Source organism: Argiope bruennichi, chromosome X2, assembly GCF_947563725.1.
Source record: "Argiope bruennichi chromosome X2, qqArgBrue1.1, whole genome shotgun sequence".
Classification (NCBI taxonomy): domain Eukaryota; kingdom Metazoa; phylum Arthropoda; class Arachnida; order Araneae; family Araneidae; genus Argiope; species Argiope bruennichi.
Window position 1 is genome coordinate 911,224 of NC_079163.1, and position 20,006 is coordinate 931,229.

The 20,006-nt window shown below is 33.3% G+C and overlaps 1 protein-coding gene across 7 annotated transcripts in view; it reads right to left on the reverse strand.

Annotated features, from left to right (window-relative positions):
* The window catches only part of LOC129960009 (rho guanine nucleotide exchange factor 25-like), a 575,803-nt gene that overhangs the window by 530,393 nt on the left and 25,404 nt on the right, over positions 1-20,006 (reverse strand). The gene's annotated exons all lie outside the window — the stretch shown is intronic.

A 20,006-nucleotide genomic window follows, 5' to 3' on the forward strand; every position in this document is an offset into this window, starting at 1 on the left:
TTCTGACAGCAATAAGAACAACGATTACTAGCGACATCTTCAAAAAGAACAAAACCTTCCATGGAAATCATAAATTCCAGAAGCACTTTCAGTTTCATGTCGAAAACCTGATCAACAGAATTAAGAACTACAACACCCAACACAAACTAAATGAATTTACGTCCCTTCTTCAAGCAACAATAATTCAGATCAGCAACAAAACGTTGAAATCAAGAAACCATCACTGATTGAAAACCCAACTTGTTGGACTTATAAATTAGAAACCGAAAAGAAAAGAATTAATGGACTGAGACTAGGGGCCCACAGATAAAGTTTAGAAAAAATATAGTGAAAAATTATTTCTAAAAATTTAAGAAATTTGAATGCACTGAAATTTAATTAAAGTTAGATTTGTAGATTAATTGTTGACCCCCGGGGGGCACCTCGAAATGAGGATGAGATGCTTCAGGCATGGTGGTTGGATCTCGCCACCCTGGAGGGTACACTAATAGGTGGGGGATCTGGCTCCTCCCATCGATGATGGGACGTACTTCCTTCGGAGAGGGTTGTACCGTGGCCGGTGACGGCCCTTAGGACTCAACCACAGTTCCCGCCAATGTTGCTGTTGCGGCTGTCCGGTCATTCAGTTTTATGGTTTAAATCCGTGTGCCTTCGGGCGGGTCGGAGAGTTAGATGGTTGACTTGTAGATTAATTGCGTATTTATTGATCATTGCTGAGCTTTGCAAAATAGTTTGATTGTACTTTTGATTTAAGTATTAAGTTCAAAAGTTTATGAGGCTAAGAGTATTTTTGTTTGGGTAATAATAGTATCGAGTTTAAGCAAAACTTTATTGAGAAATTATTTATTGTGTTTAACTGAATTGAAAATAATAGTAGAATATTTTCATACAAATTAGGAGAAAATTGATAGTGATTTATTTTTTCAATTGTGCTGTGTATTTTGTCTAGCTGAATTAGAAAATAAATTTAAGTATGCAATATATGTGGAAAATTAACGCAAAAATTAATGGTATTTTAGTTTTATGTTTTTGTTTTAAAATTGTGAGTATAAATATAATTTCATAGACAATTGTAAAATTTCCTATTTCATTTTTTAAAAAAGGAGAAAATGATTTCTTAGGGGAATTTAAGGTAGATTTGATTATATTAGTTCAGGAATTAGGGATCGGAATTACCCCAGCTGATAGAGTAATAAACATATGCGGGAAGATTAAGAGTTTCCAGACTTTGAAGAGGAATTTGTTAAAAATCAGTTAGAAATTATCGTTCAGGAACGCGAAACCACTGAAGCCGATGGAAAAAGGGTTAGGGCTGGACAAGTTGAATCTGAAGAAAAGGCTAGAGCTAGAGTCAGAGAAGAACAGGCATACAAATGAGAAAAATTAAAAAGAACGGCCAGTGTATCTTCGAACCGAAGCGAAAATAGTAAAAACCGACCCGATCTAAAAAATATTATGCAAAAAATTTGATACGCAATTCACCGATATTTCTTTAATCACACATTTAAGTTCCATATCAGTGACGGATGCTTTGTTAGATATATTTAGCCCTATGGGGTTTCCTCGCGAAGTTCAGTGTGACCTAGGTACCTCGTTTACCAGTCAGTTAATGACGGAATTTTTTGAACGTTTTGGTATTAAAGTAATTCATAGTTTTGTAGACCATCCGCCGCCGAATCCTGTCGGAAGAATTCACTGGGCCCTTAAAAGACTCTTAAAAGTTTTATGTCTTGAGTCAGAGTATGAATGGAAAAAATTCTTTCAGCAACCTTTTTAGCACTGCGTACCTTTATACATGAGAGTACCGGGTTTAGCCCAGCAAAATGAGTGCACTGAAAAAATTTAAGGAAGCCAGAAGTCCTGTTATAGGAGTATTGGGTCAAACCCCAAGAAACAGACTCCTCAGTAATCTAGTACATGTTCGAATTGATAAATAGGGTGAAGAGATGCCAAGAGTTAGCCGTTGAAGAATGACGGAGGTCCAGGCGAAACGAAAGAATTGGTATGACAAAAACGCGGTATATCGTAAATTTCGAGTAAGTTATCAGGTTTTGGTTCTCGTAAACTCTCAACCGAATGAAATGGCGGTATAAAGGACAGGCCCTGGTGTAATCGGAAGTCAACTTTCTGACATAAATTAGAATGTAAAAATGACAACCAAAAAGGACAAAATCAAATATATCACGTGAACCTATTAAAACCGTATCATCAAAGACCCGAACAAATAAATCTTGTGAATAGTGGAGATAAAGATTCTCGAAGATGAATGAATCAAATTGTTTGGGAATTCCGTATCCGATCTCTGGTCCAAAAGTGCATGATTTCGAGGTGATAATTAGGGATAAGGCTCTAGAGGAAAGACTCAATTCATTAGAAATCAAAGAATTGCGAAAACTGTTAGCCATTATCAAAAGGTTTTTTTCAAATGATCCAGAAAAACACATTTCGTAGAACACGACCGACAGTTAATTAGTAATGAATCGGTTAGGTCGAAACTGTATCGCACTTCTCAGCGCTAGACTGAGATTCCTAAAACTGAAAGGGGAATGTTGGATTTAAAAATTATTGAAATCGGTCAATCCGATTACGCTTCACCGATGATTTTAGTGGAAAGTCCAGGAAAGGACCTTCGTCCATGTATAGATTACAGACGGTTGAACTCTATTGTGCGAACGCAATATTTCCCTTTACCGAATATCGAAGAGCGTATCGGGCAATGGCAACGTCGTAATATTATCCGAGAAAGCGACCCTCACCAAAGCCATGATTATGAGTGTTAATCTCAACAGCTTAATTGTTTCATAGAATAAGCTTTCGATTAGGATCAAGCTTCTGCTATACAAAGCTATTTTAAGACCGGTGTTGGTGTATGGCTCCCAAATTTGGGGAGGGGGGACACTTCCAACCAAAACTGTAAAAAGTTGCAAGTTTTTCAAATTGAACATCAGATGAAAATTGTTAATGGACCCCTGTACAACAGAAGGAAAATACTTCATGGCGATCTCCAAATTGAACATGTTTCGGAATTTATTAAGAGAACGTGTCGAAAAAGTGTCCGCCGCAAAGGTAATTGTCTTAGCACAGGGGTACTGGCAAATTCCCCTTAGTAAATAGGCACAACTTTATGCCGCGTGTGTAACAAATTTCGGAACCTATGTTCCATTATGAATGTATTGCACAGATCTCCGTATTTATTTAGTAAGCTCATACCGCAGATATAAGAAAACTGTGAAAGCTTCGCCGTCCCGTATTTAGATGACATTGCGATCTATTCGCATGATTGGAAAGATCATTTGAAACATATAGAGAAAGTCTTAAAACGTATAGGCGACGCAAATTTAACTATTTAGGCCTCTAAGGGCAAATTTTCCCAAAACCACACCAAATATGTAGGACATATCGTAGGTGGGGGAGTACGAATTCCCGCGAAAGCTAAAATCAAAGCAATCTTATATTTTTCCACTCCCACTACAAAATCGCAAATCACAGTTTTTCTGGGTTTAGCTGGATATTACGCTCACTACTTAAAAGATTTTGCTGTAATTGCAGCCCCCATAAGAAATGATTTAAAGGGGAAGGCTAAAAGAGAAAAAATTACTTGGACAGGTGAATGTAATCAGGTTATTGAAGATTTAAAGCGTAGCCTGACCAAAATGCCAACATTGTACGCTACTGACTACAAAAAGGAATTTAACCTTCAGACGAATGCTTCGGATCTCGGAATGGGGATCGTGATGCCTCAACGGGATTCGAAGGTGAAGAAATCCCATTCTGTATATAAGTAAACAATTTTCGAACTCTGAAAGCATATATAGTACAACGGAAAGAGAATGTGTAGCCATTATTTACGCGATAAAAGAACTCAAATACTATTTATATGGTTAGGAATTTATAATTGAAACTGACCATAATACGTATGGTTGAATTCAAATGCCGGATCGAATACACGTTTGATGCGATCGTCTTTGAAATTACGACCTTTCCAATATAAGGTGTACTATTTGCATGGCGCAGCTTAGCCAAATGTGGCTCTTGCGCCAAAAAACCTCACAAAACAAACAAACATCCAATATAAGGTGAGGCACAAGGATGGAAAAAAACATTTAAATGCTGACGCTCTTAGCAGCAGTGAAATTAGAACTGAGGGTGCAAATTAATTAGGTAGTTAAAATTATTTTTGTACTCTGTAAAAAAAAAAGTATAGAAATGATGTTTTATTCAGCAGGTGAGATACAGAATTACCATATCGTAAGACGTGTATAATTGTGTTTTTTTAATTATTGTTACCGCAACTTGTATATACAGGAACAGAAATAAATAAGTTACCCACTTCCGTGGGCACTAAAATGCGTTCTATTGGTCCAAATGAGATAAAATTTGACCTACAGATTATTCAGATTATGCGCTTTACATTTATTAATTAAAATAATTTAGTACAAAAATTCCCCAATAGAAGGAGCTGTAAAACAAATGGCATTTATTTGTATGTAGGAAAATGTGAAAAATAATTTGCGTTACAGCGAATGTCAATTACCTTTTTTCTTTGTATAAAAAGAAAGCGCATTCTGCACGAACATTTGTTTCTTCCCTGTTCGTCGTATCTGCGTTGCAAGAAAAAGCTCTACTGGTGAAATTGTTCTACCAGAACCAACAAAACTCTGTTGTAGCTCTAAAGGAATTTCGTCATATGAATCAGATACGAAGCGGTCCAATGTCTCCAGGTGCCCTACGCAAGATGATGCAGAAATTAAAAAGAACTGGGCAACTTGGCATTCTTCCAGGTACAGGACTATAAATAATCCCGACATTCAGCGTTGAAAATGTCGCGACCGTGCTCGTTGAAGCCAGCGGTCAGTCTCCTCATAATAGTGTGAGTTTGCCAGTTGTTTCCCGTGTTCTAAATATGCCGTATTCAACTGTACGAAAAATCGCAGAGCAGATTTTGCAATTTTATACATACAAAATTAAGTCTGTGCACCTGTTTTAAGACTTAAAACTTTCGCACTTCAGTTCCTTGCTCGAATGGTGGTTGACAGAACTTGGTTGTGGAACATTCTGAGGAGTGATGAGGCCCACTTCTGCCTCAATGGACAATTTAACACCCACAAGTATCGAATTTGGACAGAGGAACATCCTCACGTTATCCAGAAACAACTCTTCCATCCTGAAAAAGTGACAGCATGGTGTGGTTTTACAGCTACTTTTATCATTGGACCGTATTTCTTTGAAGAGATAATTTAAAATGGGGTCTAAACTATGGTATCATGATATGCTGAGGGTATCATGATATGCTGAGGGATTTTGTAATGCCAACTGTTCTACAGCGTGAATGCCTTGAAGACATCATTTTCATGCAGGATGGTGCACCACCTAATATTGATCGGCGTGTAAAGCAATTGTTAATACAGCATTTCACAGAAGCACGAGTTATCAGCCGTCAATTCCCGATAGCATGGCTCCTCGCTCGCCGGACATCACAACTTGCGACTTTTGTTGTGATGTTATTTGAAGGACAGTATCTACCATCAAAGGTCATCATATCTTCCAGATCTGAAGAACAACATTCGGCACCATGTTCTTAATATTCCGGCAGACTCACTCCGGTCATCTATTGAAAATATGGTTCTATGATTAGAGCATATTGTTTAAAATGAAGGAGGACGTACTGAGCAATTTTAATTTTACTTTATTTAAGTATTATAAACCATATTAACCCTTAACTGGGGAGGTGAAATTTTAGGACTTAACTGGGGAGGTGCGGTCTACCAGACCGCATTTCATTTACATTCAAATTAAATTTTCTAATGAATGTATTAGTATGAAAAACTGGTAATATATTTTGCAGATATTTTTCTTGATATATAGATATGTTTTAGAAATATTTCAAAATATATTATCATTGAAAAAAGTAAATGCGTTGGAACATGCATTTTCTTCTCAAATTACATGTTGCAATAAATAAAATTCTTGAAAAAACACATTACTTTTTACTTTTTAAATCATATTTATTTTTACAGTATATGAAAGTATATAAAAGACAATATAATGTAAAATTCAACATATGAAAAATAAAAAAACTGACAATAGGTAAAATTGGCCCTTTTTTTATCGACTTGTGTGACTTTCATGGCACGGTTTCCTAGGGCATTTTAAACATTCAGGTTAAGAACTAGTATAAAAATCAACTTACTCCACCAACTTAAATTCTGTAAATATATCTCTTGGTATATTAATATATTTTATAAATTTTTCAAAATACATTATCACCAGAAAAATTTATTAGGTTTGTACATATCAGAATCAGTTGTATGCGAACTTTCATCGAAAAACTCTTCTGTACAGTTATCCTTATCACTAAAATCACTTTCTGCTTCATTTAAAAGTGTCTGGAGCACTGCTTCATAATAGGATCAGTAAATTGGATGATATTTCGGGGCCGAAGTTTTAACACCATCTGCTAAGCCTTGTTTATCACCGGAGGCGCAGATCCTATGAAAATAAAGTGTGTTCGATCCTATGAAAATAGACTGAAAATAGAGTGTTCGAAGAGAGACTCCGGAGTGCGGAAAAGTTGTCCCTGATTATTTGAGAAATTCCGTGTGATTCAGGCTCCTGTGTCAGAGTCCAATCGAAAAAGATTGGTGGATTTTTGGAGTTGCCCTGGACCAGCCGTTTAGAGCTAACAGTCTGTTAGCGAGTTTTTGGTGACATTCTCCGATTTGATCGAGGAACTATTTTTATGATTGAACTGTCATTTTATTTTTGCAAATAATATTAATCTAGATGAGAACAAGTTGTTCTTTGTAAATATATAGGGCTGTAAATAAAAGAATTATTTTGTTACGCTACTCTCTTATTTGATCGCCCTTGACCAAGATATTACATTCTTCTCATTTTAATTTATCAATGTATTGTCTCTGTTATTCAGCCTCTACTCAAGACCCACTAAAAATTCTCCAAATAAGTTTAGCCAGAGCTAAAGTCTCCACCAACCGGCTTCATTTGACGGCAAGCGCGATTAAACCTGACATCATCCAAGTGGAAGAACAATACCATTATAACAATAAAATCACCGAAATTCCAAAATTATGGAAAACGTTTTATTCCACGAACCAGAACACTGCGATTCTCATTCTATCTGTACAATTAAAAACTGCTCTATTGGCAACAAAAGTCAGCATTGTAGCTCTAAAAATTCGAACATCTTCATATCCCATCACAATAATTTCTGTCTACGCCTCACCAGCACAAGAAGTTCGCACAACTCTCCAAGAAATCCAAGAGATCATTACCAGCCTGCCGGAGAAAGCGATCATCATCGGAGCTAATCTCAATGGACACAACACTCTTTGGGGGTTTAGGTCCAATAACAACAAAAGTAATGAAGTCTTGGATTTTATCTTAATAAATAATTTATATATTTTAAATAAATCGGATGCTCCACCAACTTTCCAAAGAAATAACAACGTTGGCTGCCAGATCTGACCTTATGTTCCCAATCAGTTACAGACTTACAGAATGTTCTGGATGATATTTCCTTTAATGACCACAGATATATACTAAAAATAATAGCATCTACAATATCAAAACAATTCTATAAAAGTTACAAGACATGCCATGAGAATCATCCTATATTTCTCCATATACTTGATAAAGAAATTTTTTATTTAGAAAATAAAATAGCAACAGCAAGTAACTCTAGATAACTAAATTACGCCACAATAGTACTTCAAAACTCTATTATTAATGCCTGCAACAAAACCTTCAAGATTAAAAAACAACTATTATTAACGAAACTAAACTGGTAGACAGAGAATTTAGGAATATATAAAGAGAAAGTTAGAACACTAAGAAAGAGGGCACAGAGGGCACCAGAAATTGAAACGCAATTGAATACCAGGACTTCAAGAAAGAGAAAACTAATTACAAAATGCATATTATAGAAGCAAAAAATACGGGCCTGAGAAATTTCTGCAGTACTGTCTCCAACCGATATGGAATCATTACAAAGCCGCATTTCGAAAGTCAGTTTTCCCATCACAAATCTCATACTTGATAGATAGTGACCCAAAAGGTACTCTGAAAGAAGAAGCACAAACCATCATGGACCAGATTTCCCATTTCCATTCAATTAATCCCATCTTTCCACCACTTTTTAACTTTTCCGATCATTCATTTCAACTAACTATAACTTAAACACTTCGACGCAGCCACTTTACCCTCTATTCTCCCTCCAAGAAATTTCAATGGTAATAGACCGTCCTCTGCCAGGTAAAGTTCCCGGTATTGATAGAATTGACAACCTTCTTCTTAAAATTATCCACAAGCGCATTCATCTTTTCAACCCTTTTTAATAAGTGCCTAGAATTAAACTGCTTCCCAGATTCCCTGAAAATAGGAAATATTATTTTATTCCAGAAACAAGGAAAATGCCAGAGACTGGCATCTTCATATCGAACCATTTCACTTCTGCCAATAATCGGTAAAATGCTGGAGAAATTGATGACTCAAAGGTTAATATACCATCTGGAGACCACCAATAGCCTTAGCGAGCGTCAGCATGGGTTTATGGAATGCAAATCAGTACATATAGCCATCCATGAGCTGATAAACACAATTCTGGCTGCAAGAAGAGAGGGAAAGCCTGTCTTAGTGCTCTCTTTTGATATTAAAGAAGCCTTTGACAACTTGCATTTCTTAAAAGTCTGGAAGCCAGCACTTGTCCTTTTAACATCAATAGTCTTTTTCACAGTCTTCTCCAAAACAGGAAAGTAACCCTATTAACTCCAGAAGGTAGGGCCATGAAAGACCAGAAACAAGGCTGCCCTCAAGGATCATGCAGTGGTCCGGGTTAATAGAATCACGTAGCCAATACACGTCACGTTAAAGCGAAAACACGTCTGGCCAGAAAATGTACATATCCAAGCCTTCGCAGATGATTTTGTACTGGTAATCGAAGCGGACACAATAAATAGCTTTGAAAGATAAACACAACTTGCAACAGCCAAATTTAAACCTTGGCGTTGAAATAATCAACTTTCCATTTCCACAGAAAAAACAACCCACATTTTGTTCACAAAAATGGCTAGAGGCCCCAGAATCACATGCAATTGAGACATCATCAAGAAACCCCAAATCTTTTAAATATCTAGGAATCAGATATTTAAAAGAATCAGAGGATATTATTTTCTTCTCGGAACATGGCCCTTTTCCTACCTACCTCAATGCATTGTTGATAACCAATTCAACTGGCTTCAACATAAAAAGAAAAAAAAAAAGGAGAAGAGGCCATTAAAATTCATCAAAGCTTCAAGGAATCGCTGGCAGCACGAGGAATCTATAGGAAACACATATGAGTTCTTTATAAAACAGTAGTTGAGCGAATGCTTGGCCAAGATTCCTCAGCGTGGAGTCTGAACCCAGCATACAGAATGCAGAGGAAACTCACCTCCATTGAGATACCATTTCTTCTCTACATTGCTGGCGCATATCGCACAACTCCAAAGTTCAGCGCTACAAGCCATACTCGGCAATCCTCTCCTGCACAGGCAATTACAGTTTGAAGCCAGACTAACTTCAATATATCGCCTAAGAATCTCTCTTAAACACAACATAACAGAGATCCAACCGGAAGAACTAGAGAAGAAAGAAACTGACTGATCTACGCACCCTTCACAGTATCTCAATCGCAACCAAATCTCATTGGAAGATGAAGGAATTAATATCTCAAATGAACGACATCAATATCTTCACAGATAACTCGAAAACAGAACATAGAGTTGGAGCTGCGTTCTATGTTCTGATCAATGATATCTGGTCTTATCACTGCTCTGCCAAATTAAATGACAACAATACTGTTTTTCAAGCTGATCTCACCTCGCTTTATGAAGCTGTTAAATATGCATCTCAGTTTCCAAACATCAGCACTTTTAAAGTACATGCCCACAATAGAGCAAGTATCATGCCATCCTCTAATTCAAAGAGTACTAGCTAAATAAGAGAAATTTTTAGCATCCTCCTTTCTAATCCAACAGTAAAAGTCTCATGGGTAAAAGTACATGCAGGCAACATAGATAATGAAAAGACAGACAAAATGGCAGAGGACGCAACGCGAATTGGGCAGTTTTATATGCAAAAAAAGCTTTCTAAACCACATATAAAAGATCTCCTCCGGAAAAATATACAAGAGGATTGGCAAAGATATTGAAGCAATGGTGATACAGGCAGAAAAGATTACCCGCCCTCAGTTAACCTTCATCCCACTAACTGGATCAAAGAGGATATTATTTTCATCTCGGAACATGGCCCATTTCCTGCCTACCTCAAAAAGTTCAATCTGTCCGTGAGTGATCTGTGCAATTGCGGTGAATTTGGCAAGGCACTTCATTATGCTACGAAATGATTTCTCACAATCTCTTGGCATATGAAAAAACCATCACCAAGCCATGAAGAAGAATGGCTGAAAACCCTTAAGATACTTAAATTTATCAGTGAAAATAGAGATATTTTCTTGCCTCCCTAGCGTTCAACATTAAGCGTCATATTCAAAAGGACTTAGGGGGGAAAACACCACAATTTCTTCACATACATTTGTATTCATAAATATCTTTCAAACAGAGGTCTCCTTTGTTACAAATTAACAAAATTATTTTTTAATTAATTTTTATAACTGCATCCTCATTATCCAACTTATGTGGTTTATTTTTCATGTATAATATCTTTCTGCATATTATTGTTCCAAATAATTTTTCAAAGTAGAAATTCTTTGTAAATGGTTTCTTTTTATTATCATTTCTTATATATTTGTAAATTCTATGCATAGTTATTTTTTATTGCAAATCTTTTGGTATTTAATAAAATTCCAGTAACATGTCCATCAAACCCCATTCAGTGACCAGAATGGTTACGGACACGGGTATATGAGACGGCTTTCTGTTCTGCCTCTGTTATTGGTCTTAACACCATTGTAAGTTAGTTTGTTACACACAATGGTCCTAAGAGTTGCTTATTTTCATTTCGTGTTATTAGATTTTCATTCGCAGTCTTTGCCTTCTTAACATTTGCAACGTTGTCATTCCTTTATTTCTCCTTGTCCTTGCTAGGAATACAAGGTCTTATCTTTAGGATTATTTTCTCCCGTTTTCATTTTTACATTTATTTTCTTTTTCCGTTTTGTAGCAATTTGTATTTTGCTATCAGTCTGCATTGACGATTCAATTTCTCATTTCAGTCAGAATCCAATGATTTTTTAGATGTCTTTATACGTCGATCCTTTAAATCCATTTATTGGAGTTGGTGAATCAAAGATAATCCTCTCCGCTCCTTTCGGCGATTAAAATAAACTCTCATTATCAGTTAAAATATCGCTATCATCTCCGTAGTTTTTATCTGATTCCATTATTCATTTATTTGCAATGTCTAAATTTCTAGTACAGTAATCAATAGTTGTAGTGCAACAGAAAGAAAAACTTTAACTATCTTTTAAAGAAAAATTCGGAAAACTTTTCCAGTTTTTTCATTTGAATTAATACAAATACATTAGAAAATACAGTCCAAATAAAACTTCACACAAAAATTCTTTTCAGCAAAAAACTATTTAAATGAAGTCAAGATTTTTTAAAAATTGTATGTACCTATGAGAAATTTAAATTTCCAAACAGTTTTGTTGTCAACTAAAATTGGCAAAAAATGTGCAAAATGTGAGCCTGTGCCGTAATCAGATCTTTGGATCCTGTAGGAAAATATTCGAGTCCCAGAAATAATTCCTGCACTGAACGTGAATACCAATAATAGTTTCTCATAAGCCCTGTTCATACGACTTAGTTCTGCGGTAATGAGGCTGTAATTAAAAATAAAAATGTCTCAGATGATAAACACACAACAAAATGGCTACCTAAACAAGTGGGCTTTTCTGCCATAATATCACTTCAATCATTTCTATGATACTAAACATTTTGAAATAAATTCAAAAGCCTGCTACTCCAGGGTTTCAGCTACTCATGAGCACCATATTCAATAAAAATAATCGGTCATTTTTCCTTTAATAGCCATAGTACATTTATCACGACGGATTCAAATCTCCATTTAAAAAGAACAGTTGGTAATTCATATTTAACACTAGAATAGCTTTTAACTATTGTTATTCTAATTGGAAATCTTTTAAATAACCGCCCACTGAATCCCTTGTCTTCTGATCTCGATAGTTTTCAAACTTTGACTCTTGTATATCTTTTTTAACTGTCGCCCTTATCTCTGATTCAAGTTTTCGTAGTAAATCGGATAATCTATTGTTTCGAAGACAAACCTTAAACAAAATATTTCAGATTATCTGGAAAGCGTGGAATTGGACTACTTGAACAACCTGCAAGACAAACACAAATAGGAATTTGAAAAACGTACTGTGTAAAAAATTCAGTGCTTTTCTTAAGGAAACGGTAAAGTTTAAAATTCGCAAAAAATGACAAAAGTATGACATTTTTTTTCATTGTTTCATCACAATGTACGCTTTTATTCAACTTAAAGAGCATTATAAAACGCCTTTTACAGTAAAATAAAAATCTGAATATTCGAAACCAAGTAGGAATGAATATCTTTTAATGACTTTTCTCAAAACGAAGTTCTCATTAGATCTTTGAAATGTTCCAAGTGTTTTAATTTTTGAGGAAACAAGAAAAAAAAATAATGAAAATTTCGGCTAAACCATAAAAGAAAATTGGGTATGTATTTGATATTTCGATTTCTTTTAAATAGTTAAAAGCCAATTTTAATTCCGAAAAATACAAAATTCTTAAAAAAAATTCAATGCATACGCATAAAAATATTTCAGAAAAATTACCTTTTAAATGGGATCCAGTACCTTGTGAATCAACTTTTAACTGGGTCTTCATACCCAGTTTTATATTAAATCAATTTATATAAAATAATAAGGGACAAATAATTGAAAGAATTAAAAGTTAAGTCACTTGGAATATTTTGAATTTTTTTAAATTTAAATATTTTTTAATTCTTTAATATATATTTCATCGTAAAGAGGTTTTTAAAGGCATCTGAAGGGTTTTTTTTTTTTATTTTAATACATATAAATAAAAAATTTCATAACTCCAAGGGAATAATAATTGACTTGCAGCTCGCAAAATTGGCTATTAGAATTCATCGTCCCTTTAAAAGAAGATAATCCTCCTCCTTGCATCTGAAAAATGGTAAGAATTCGGAATTTAATCTATTAATCTGGTGTGACGAAATATTTCAGTGCTAAGAGAGTCGCATATAAGTTATTTACTTAGATAATAGGCAAATAATTAGATCAGATGTCAAGGTTAGATAACAGGTGGTAATAGTAAAAACTCCTCAAGTAGTCATTAAAGGATCAATTTCCAAAACATATTTATAGCCATATGTCCAGCATCACCTTATCTCAATGTATAAATATTTGGTGTCCTTCTATAATTATTTGTTGTAACTTCATCGTCAAAGCAGTATTAAATTTCTTTTTTTTTAATTCTCATTTAGATTTGATATTTAGATTTACATTGCACGCAATTCATCTTCTGTATATTCTATTTACTTTTCTATTAATTGTGATCTTGAAATGACATTTTAAAGGGAGTGGAATGTTGGCACCAACATGCTAACAACTCTCTGGCAACCAACCAAATAGTTTTTTTTTGTTGTTGTTTATTTGTCTGTTGAAATAGCAAACAATGTTGAAATTTCCTGTATTCGTTACCGTGTCTGTGCTAGCATGCATTCACGTATTTTTACTTCATAATTCAATGTTGGACTATGAACCTTTCCATAGATAATAAATTACAGTCGTTATAAGTATTGTATAATCCACTGCTAATTTTAAGGACAATAAGAAACAGACTAATATTTAGAATAGTGAATATGACTCTGAATAATTTTTATTTGTTTTAAATTAACCACAATAAGCATCTCTTTATATTTTGTTGTTTCATTGTTATATTCCATCAATGAATACACCATTTTAATTTTTATTAATTTTATTTTTGCAGATTTGTTTACTGTTTCACAGACTTGTCAAACTTTCCGTTTATTTCATTACTCCTATTCAATTTTTATTCATAATGCTCAATTCTTCGAAACAGTACTATTTATCGTTATTTATACGTATGCGTTAGGAATGTTATAAGCTAAAATAAGCTGCCAATTATTTGGATTTCAAGTTCCGAATATCTAAATGGGATTTGATTCAGGCCATTACTCAACTGAACGTCTAGTAAATGATTTCAATCTCCTATAGTGTCGGCTGTCTGATGAGAAATGATGGTTCGAAATGGGATAGATATAGTTACTTGCTGCTAGTTCCAAAGGAATTTCTAAATGAGATACTTCACTCTTTTTTATTATTATTATTCATCTTGTTTCTTTTGGGGGGGGGAGTTCCATGCAATGAATCTATATTTCAAGTTTTCTAATTAGCTACTGCCATTCATTGAGTATTTTCGGGTTTTCTTTTTGATACCACAAAAGATGAACTCCATTTATAAAGTATCCTAACAGTGTATAGCATCTTCAAATTTATTTTTCATTATATTAGGAGAGGGAAAATAAGCCATGCAATAAAATGTTTTTAGAGATAATTTAAGTTCAGCTTTTTTATCGGTATAAATTTCAAAAAGAAAAATCATGATGCCACATTAATCACCTGAGCATTACAATTAACCGCTTAACTGTTTTGCCCGAGTGCCACACGTGCATCGATTTATCGAATTTTGATAGTTGTAAGCAAACAATAAACCATTCATAACTATTATAATTTAATATTAAAATTACTTCGAATACATACATAAGTCAAGTATTCAATGAATTTCCATTTGAATCAAAATAAGAAAATATTCCCAAAATAGAAGGTGTCATCTTATTAGATAGTAAAGAAAAGAAAATAATTAAGTGGTAAATAGTTTCGGCCCAAAATTTTAATGCAAGCTCACTTTCAAACAATAAAGATCTGGACCTTTCTAGAAGGGTACGGTTTGCTAGCATTTCTTCATTATTGTATGAAATGGTGCTTTTCATGAAATATACCCGTATTAGTAAAATCTCAAGTTGCTCATCTTGTCCGATATTTATTTTCTAAACTTTCCAGCTGGCGGGTGTATTCCAGAGAAGAATTTTGTTTTATATCTTTTCGCCATAGTGAGCAACGAAAGCATAAATTTGTGCATTCTTGCAGCTGCTTTCTATGAACTGTTAATCACTGAGGCTTTAATAGAGCTCTGAGAATCTGCTATTTTTATTTTAAAGGTACGCGCGTGGTAAGCTTTTGCTGTATTTTCTTTGCTTTGTTGTTTTAAAAATAATGTAGCTCCAATCATCCATTATCCTATTCATTCGAAAAAAAAAGGCTAATTAGAAAGAAATGTCTATGACTGCAAACGCTTTTATAAAAGAATATGGTGAGTGAAGAGCACCTACTTCTTTACAAAGCGAGCTAAAACTGAAAGTGTAGAAAATGATAGCAGAGCTAGGTTTTGAAAAAAAAAAATAAACGGTGTGTCATTAGGAAAAAACGACAGTAACAAAAAGCAGTTAAAAATTAGGACTAAATGACAAATACAATAAAATCCAAGGTTTATCTTGAGATTTGCCAGAAATTTATATGCTTGGATTGCAACGGTGGAATAAAGCGAATAAGAAACAGACTTTCTGATTTTTATATCTAAATTTATTTTTTGTTTCCATATTGTTTCTATAGCTTTTTTTGTTACAAATACTAATTTTTCAATTAAAATATTGGCGATTTCGTTAATTTTATTTTCACGCCATTCAGCTAATTTTTTGGACATTTTATATTGCTTTTTTGTTTTATGATTACATTGTCTCCATTTCTGCTTGAATAAAAAAATAAAATAAAATAGTTGTACTTATTAACCTTTTGTAAATTACAATATAATTTTAATATTTCATCTCTTAAATATTTCTACTTTATAACAATGTATAGGAAATAAGCGCATTTACTGGTGGTAGCGCTTTCATATTGGCATAGAAGGTTCGTCCTCCGAAAGGTTTTTTTTTTATCACTTCATATTTAGCTTGGAATCGACATTTTTATTTTTAAGAAAAGTGTAATAAAGAATAATCTACTAATGCCAAATCATCCAGGACACACAAGTCATAGAGGAATTTTGAAATATATATTTAGGATGATTATTTTACTTAAGTTTCAAACCTAGAATTATTTATACCACAAATATTAATTTCATTTTAATCATATGCTTGCGAATTATAAAACACAATCTGTTATATCAAGTCTCATGGTTGAGTAGAAAAGTAGCATCCAGAATATACAGTGATTCGAAATTTCGTTCTTATCATATTCTTTAATATTAACTTATTATCGTTATCAGATATCAATATACATTTATAATCCGATTTCATTTAGCAGCTTCTGTCCTTTAAAAATGTTACAGATAATAAATTATATTTTGATTAACGAATATAAGTAATAATTAAATTTATAGTATTAACATACGTTATACTCACATTTTTTTCGCTAATACTTTCCACTCTTTCATTCAAACTTTTTGAGCCTTAATTGCTTTAATTACATGTTTTACCTAATACTTTATGGTAGATGATTTTTGTGGCATGTATTTTCTGGAATTTTATTTTTTATTTCTGGATATATTTCCTCAATTTAAACAATAAAATGTAACTGGTAAAAAACTCAAATATTGAGAATTGACAATAGGTTAAAATTTGTGAATGAGCAACTTGATATGCATCATGCTAATTTGGGTATATTTCATGAGACAAAAAAACATTTTAAACAATAGTGAAATAACGGTATAACTGAAAAATTGTATCCTTCTAGAAACCAAAAACCATCGTTATACGAAAGTCAGCTTCCGGTAAAATTAGAATTTGGACAAGTAAAATGCCGAAATTAATTTTTTCTAAAAATTTGGCGGTGTGACTTATTTTCAAGCTCTAAAAGAAATGAGAAATAAAATTGAAGTTCCTCGAAGACGCAATATACTATTAGGATACTTTAGAAAAATGAGGAGTTTATGGTATTAAAAATCATAAAATAGTTTAGGAAAATCAATTAAGTTCAACCAATCTTTAAAAGGACAGTAATGAATTAGGAAAAAATGTAAGTTGAAAATTGGGATATAGATTCAAATTGCTTGAAACCGTTCTAGAAAGAAGGGAGATCAATAATAATTATAGTAATGAAATATCATTCAAAAAATTTCTGTTGAACTTTCAGCAAGTGAGAGCAATAATTCAATTCTATACCAGATCCCAACTTCGTATTCGATAGGGGATGCTATAGGACACGAAATCCAATTACCGTATGTTAAGATTTGAAGAGTAACAATGTAAATAATTACCATTTAGACGCTCAGAAATTCTCAAATCTAAACAAATGTCAGCTAACTTTGCTCATAACATTCCGAATATACATGTAAAAGAGATAAATAATGGTGACTGGAAGAAGTGAAAATTAGTGATCAAAAATGAATTGGATTCATTAAATAAAAGCAAAATTTGGGAAATAGTAGACATGTCTACAAAAAACGAAATTAATAAAATATATATACATGCATTTTTTAAAGGAAGATAATGTTAGAGAAACAAAGTACTAAGCGAGGCTGATTGCAACTGGTTTTAACCAAAAATATATAAAGATTATTCAGAATCATATTCACTAGAAGTAACTATAGAATCTTATTGATTACAAGTTGTACTTGTATCGAAATTAAATTTGTTAAGTTTTTTTTTTTTATATAAAAACTGCATATTTGTATATTTAGTAGAAAAAACTCTCTATATGTTACCGAATAGTTATTGGAATTCCTAAATTGGAAAAGAATGTTTAATGAGAGAAATTAATATATGGCAATAAAAAATGAATTAGAAATTTTTTTAACTGAAAATTGTATTTTCATTAAAAATAACAGCAAAAATTACCTCATAATTTGTAATTTGTATTTTTTGTAATATTGATTTAGTTTGTCATAAAATTGTAACTAACATGAAAAATGTATTTGAATTATATGAGAACAAAATTAATAAGTGTTTTTTAAAGAAATGATAAATCATGAATATTACATTAGTTTGTCGCAATCTCAATATGTCCATTCATTATTACTTAAACATAATCTAGAAGATGTGAAAGTTTTTAAATTCCAATTGTAAAAAAGAATTTATGAGTTGTTTTTTTCTACAAATGAGCAGTTGGCAATTACTATGCAACATAAATTAATTGAGGAATTTTTATATGTATCTAATATACGGGCCTTGATGTATCATTTGGAACAGCTTCTCTGTCATAGTTTAGTCTTGAATTAAGAAAACGCATTACTACTTAGCTAAAAGAGTATTTAGAAATTAGATAAGTACAAAAATTAGAAAATATTTTACCATAAGAAATTTGGTTTTCTGAATGCTATTCTGATACTAGTTGAGAAAATACCGAAAATGAAGAATCATTCTCTAGTAGTGTAAGTTTGCTAGCATGATCTATAAAATGTTAAAGTGTTAAAACACCAATTGTGTGTGTGTGTGTGTGTGTGTGTGTGTGAGAGAGAGAGAGAGAGAGAGAGTGAGTGAGTGAGTGAGTGAGTGAGTGTGTACGAGAGAGAGAGAGTAATATTTTCTCATAATATGATTTAAATCGTAATTGGTGTCCTATTTTTTATCATAAATTAGCTCATATTACTCTGTTACAAAATTTCCTCTTATTTCCTGATTCAAGTCCTACATTCCTATTCTCTTATTTCCAACTCAAGCTCTCAAAAGTGAATCACTAATACAACTCTAAAAATTCAAGTGCTTGGATAAACCATAGTAAACACGGCATTTCTTTGTAGTTGTCGCCCTATTAGGTTCATATTACTATTGTGGTATGAGATCTGTAAATCAAAATGTTCCATTAACAGATAAAAGTAAATGAGATGAACAGTAAAAAGTGTGGCACTGAGAATACTTCCTTTCGGAACTCCTACAGCCCGAATAAAATGATTACAATAGAAATTACCAACACGAACACGAAAGGTATGATGTAATAAAATGTTTTATAAAAATATAAGGAAGTTACACCTAAACCTAATTTAAAAAGGGTTAAAAGAATGCCGTGGAGTCATGCACTGTTATATGCTTTTTTCCTATATAGAAAAATATGAGGACAAGGTTGTTGTTCCTCCTAACAAACATGTTGCGTATTTGGATTTTCCAGAAACACGAGGTTGTCAACATTAGACCAACCTCAGCAAAATTAGACCACTCTGCAGCGGGAGAAGTGTCCTTGTTTTTCTAGTTCGAATATTGGATGTGCAATCGAGGGTATGGTCAATACTCGTAAAGCATTGACCATGAGCTCGAATGTCTTACAAAAGCAGTTTGTAAGACCAATCGGTCTGTAGTTCAGAAGAATAGATGGTTTTCTGCCAGGTTTTTAGATTGGACTCACAATAGCTTCGCGCTATTGTGAAGGGTACTTCTGCTGAGTCCAGATTCTGTTAAACAGCAGCAACAGTTGTTGTTGTTGTTATTTCAGGTTTAATAGCACAAGGGTCACGTCTGGCCATGCTGAACCAAACATGTGGTTAGAGATATGAACGAAAGGTAAAATTTTAAATATAAGAATTGAAAAATGGTCTTAAAAGCATAAAATCCAATACAAAATAAATCGGAACATACACAGCAAAAGCTGTAAAATTTCAAATGTGGGAATAAAAACCAATGGTCTTCAAATATTTGAAAAGGTTACAAAGGGGATGTTCTCCTACCAAGTCATAAATATGTGGGGACGATGCATCAAAAAAGAGTAATTGATGGTGATTAAGAGAATCGCATTCGGTTAAAATATGGATGACTTTAAAATCAGTATTGCATGATGTGCATAAATGACATCTTTCACTGAATAAAAGATGTTCATGCGTGAAGTGGATGTGATCGAAGCAGAGTCGAGTTAATTTGACATCGAGTTCACAAACCGGAACAATTGGTCATAGTTTTATGTGGGATTTAATCTT